Source organism: Chrysochloris asiatica, unplaced genomic scaffold (genome assembly GCF_000296735.1).
Source record: "Chrysochloris asiatica unplaced genomic scaffold, ChrAsi1.0 scaffold00279, whole genome shotgun sequence".
In the NCBI taxonomy this organism is placed as follows: domain Eukaryota; kingdom Metazoa; phylum Chordata; class Mammalia; order Afrosoricida; family Chrysochloridae; genus Chrysochloris; species Chrysochloris asiatica.
The window spans coordinates 1,433,347-1,437,963 of NW_006408797.1; positions in this window are offsets into that span (position 1 = coordinate 1,433,347).

The following is a 4,617-nucleotide window of genomic DNA, read 5'->3' on the forward strand; positions in this document are numbered from 1 at the left end:
TTGCATATTTTATTATAGTATTTGGTTTTATCTGCTCGAGCTGATCTTTGAAATTTTCTGTTCAGCACCTGGTCCTCTTCAATTCTTCCATTTAGTATCTATCTATCTATCTATCTATCTATCTATCTATCTATCTATATCTGCTTCTTATGACTTTGTTTCTGATATCAGTGAGTTGGAGATACTCCCTGCCCCAGGAATGAAGAGCTCAAACATCAAACATGGTGGGTGCATACTGTGGCCTACCACAATGCAAAGAGTGAAGCCTAGTGTCATTCATGGAGTGAACTCAGGTTGCACACATAGTGTTAAAAGAGAAAAGTGGGAATGGAATGACATATTTAGTCTAGCCACTGTTTGCGAAACTCTACAACACACACAGTTCAGCACCACACCTTTTCTAGGAAAGTGGACACAGCAGACACTATGTGCCTGCAGTGTGAAAGGAATGTGGAGAAGAAGAGAAAGTAAGTGGAGGGAAAAAACACAAAAAAGTCATAGGCTTTCATTCATCTGTTAGCAAAGGCAGTGACAGAACTATGGTTTGAATGCAAATCTCTATAACTGGGGTCTAAAAAGAGAAAGAGAGAGAAGCTCCAGGCTTTACAACAATGTAACCAGAGTAATTTGCTCCTATATAGAGGAACTATTACATAAATGTAGATGAGGAAGTTGGATTTCAATTTAGGGAAAAAGAAATTTTATTTCATATCAAATCCCAGACATCATGATAAGTTCTTAGTGAGTTGAAGGGCAATTAAAAAAAATAGAAGAGTAGTCATATATTGTCGCAACTCAAGTAAGAAGAAAATGCAAAATGACAGTAATGATGATAAAAGAAAATACAAATACTTAAGTATTTATAGTATGTTATGAACTATACACTGTGCAATGAACTTTATATACACAGTTCTACTTATTGCTCATGGTCACCAATTATGTCCACTTTACAGATAAGGATCTTAACTCCTGGACTGGGAGGGGATGCAAGAACCTTGCTGAGATCAAGGACTTGCTAGGACCTTGGATAACATCAAAATAAAGGTGGCTTCATAAGATCAAATGGACTCAATCAAGATAAAAATCAGCAACAGATAGAAAATAATGGGTTCCATGAATATGATGGGAAAATTTAAAACAATAAAAGAACTTCTTACAAATTTAAGGTTTTTGGGTGGTGCAAATGGTTTTCAGACTGCTAACCCCAACTTGTTGTTGTTAAGTGCCATCGAGTCGGTTCCGACCCATAGCAACCCTGTACAGGGTTTCCGAGGCTGTAAATCTTTATGGGAGCAGAACGCCTCATCTTTCTCCTGCGGAACAGCTGGTAGTTTCGAACTGTTGGCCTTAAGGTTCACAGCCCGATTTGTAACCACTACGCTACCAGAACCCCAAGTAGGGCAGTTCAAACTCACCAGGTGCTTCTTGGAAACTCTAGATAGAGTTGATATGAATCAGAACCAACTTTAAAGCATTTAACAACAACCACAACTAACCTAAACTAACACTTGTCTGTCAGTTTGTCATCTGTGGTGGCTGGAAGATATGCTACTGGTATTTTAAATAACAGCAGGGCCACCCATGGTGGACAAGTTTCAGCAGAGCTTCTAGACTAAGACAAACTAGGAAGAAGGAGAGGTGGACCATTTCTGAATGGTTGGCCACTGAAAACCTTATGAATAGCAGCAGAGCATTGTCAGATACAATGTCAGAAGATGAGCCCCACAGGTAGAAAGGCACTCAGAATCCAACTGGAGAAGAGCTGCTTCCTCGAGTAGAGTTGACCATAAGGATGTGAATGGAACAAAGTTTCCAGAGCCTTTATTTGCTGATGTGGCAAAACTGAAAATGGGAAGGAACAGCTGCAGACCTTGTTCATAATCAGAATGTGGACTATACAAATTATGAATCTAGGAAAATTGGAAGTCATCAAAAATGAAATGATAGGCATAAAGATATCATCTTTATATCCCAGGCATTCATGAACTAGAATGGATTGGTAGTGACCAATCTTATGGTTTACTATGCTCGAAATGGCAAATTGAAGAAGAGTGGCGTAGCATTCATCATCAAAAAGAACATTTCAAGATTTATCTTGTAGTACAGTGCTATCTGTTATGAAATAATATCCACACGCCTACAAGTAAGACCAGTTAATACCACAATTACTCAAATTTAACCACCAACCCGGTAAAGCCAGTGATGATGAAATTGAAGAATTCTACCAACTTCTTCAGTCTGAAACTGATCAAACATGCAATCATGATGCTTTGATCATTAAAGGTGACTGGAATGCAAAAGGTGGAATTAAAGAGGATGGGAGATATGGCCTTGGTGATAGAAACAGTGCTGGGGATCAAATGAAAAACTTTTGCAAAAGCGCTGAAAATCAATGACTTATTCATTGCAAATATATTATTTCAACAACCTAAAATATGTGCTTCACCAAATGGATACATAGGAACCAAACTGAATTGGCTACATCTGTAGGAAGAATGTCATTAACCTAAACAAAGCCAGTGACAGACTGTGGAACAGATCATCAATTGCTCATAAGCAAGTTAAGGCTGAAATTGAAGCAAATTAAAAGAAGGTTATGGGAGCCAAAATACTACTTGAATTTAGAGACTATCTCAAAAACAGATTTGATGACCTAAGCACCAGTGACTTATGGCCAGAAATGTTGTGGGATGACGTTGAAAACATCATACATGAAGGAAGGAATAGGTTATTAAAAAGATATGAAAGAAAGAAAAGATCAAAATGGATGCTAGAAGAGTCTCTGAAACTTGCTTTTGAGTGCTGTTGTTATTGTTGTTAAGTACCATGGAGTCAGTTCTGACTCACAGTGACCCTGCACAGGGTTTCTGAGGCTGTAAATCTTTACGGGAGGAGAACACCTCATCTTTCTCCTGTGGAACCACTGGTAGTTTCAAACTGCTGACCTTGAAGTTAGCAGCCCGATTCGTAACCACTGGAAGAAATGAGGAAGTAAAAGAGCTGAACAGAAAAATTCAAAGGGCAGTTTGAGAAGACAAAGTCAAGTATTTTAATGAAATGGGCAAAAAACTAAAGCTACAAAACCTAAAATGAAGAACATGCTCAGCATTTCTCGAATTGAAAGAACTGAAGAAAACATTCAAGCCTAGAGTTGACATTTTGAAGGGTTACATAAGCAAAATCGTGACTAATGCAGGAAGCACCAAAAGAGGATGGAAGGAATACACAGAGTCACTGTACCAAAATGAACTGGTCAATGCTCAAACACTTTAAAACGTAGCATATGAACAGTAACTGATGGTATTGAAGCGAAGAATTCCAAGCTGCACTGAAGGCATTGGTGAGAAACAAGGCTCCATGAATTGATGGAATACAAATTGAAGTCTTTCAACAAACTGATGTAGTGCTGGAGGCGTTCACTAGTCTATGCTAAGAAATTTGGAAGACAGCTACCTGGCAAACAGATTAGAAGAGATCCAGATTTTTGCCCATTACAAAGAAAGGTGATCCAATAGAATGGGGAAGCTATTGAATAATATCATTAATAGCACATGTGGGTAAAATTTTGCTGAAGATAATTCAACAGGGAGCTGCCAGAAAATCAAGCCAGATCCAGAAGAGGACGTGGAATGAGGAATATCATTGCTGTCATCAGATGGATCTTAGCTGAAAATAGAAAATACCAAAAGATGTTTACTTGTCCTTTATTGATAATACAAAGGCATTCAAATTTGTGGATCATAATAACTATGAATAACATTGTGAAGAATGGGTATTCCAGAATACTTAGTTGTGCTCATGAGGAACCTTCACATAGACCAAGAGGCAGTTATTTGACGAGAACAAGGGGGTTTAAAATTAGGAAAGGTGTGTCCCAGGGTTGTGTCCATTCCACCATACTTATCCAATTGATATGTTGAGTAAATAATTCGAGGCACTGGATTATATGAAGAATCATGTGGTATCAGGTTTGGGAGGAAGACTCAGTACAACCTGCAACATGCAGATGATACAACCTTACTTGCTGGAAGCAAAGAAGACTTAAAATACTTACTGATGAAGATAAAAGTCTTCAGTATGGATTGCATCTCAATGCAAAGAAAACAAAAATCTTAACAGCTGCCAATATATTACATCATGATAAACAGAGAAAAAAATTGAAGCGTCAAAGACTTCATTTTGCTTGGATACATGGAAGCAGCAAGCAAGAAATCAAACAATGTATTGCATGAGACAAATCTGCAATTGATTGTTCAACTAGTGAGAAAGGAGTTTATTTAAAAGGAAACATAAGCAGCAAACCAATGTCTTCAAGAAGTGTTTCAGTTTGTAAGTAATTAAAGAAATGCCAGCCAAAATAATGAAGCATCATCTTACATAGTTACAAAATTATAAAAAAATCAATTCATATTAGTAATTCACACTCTTGCTCAGAGTGTGGGGGACAGGCATATTCATGTATTGTTGGTGGAAATCCAAACATGTGCAGGACTGGTTTGGTGAATAAACACCACTAGCAATCGAATAAAAAATCAACTGTTTTTTCCCCACAACTGTTGAGTCAGCCCTGAACTGTTGTGATCATAGAGCTTTCATGGGCTAATTTTTTTTTTTTTT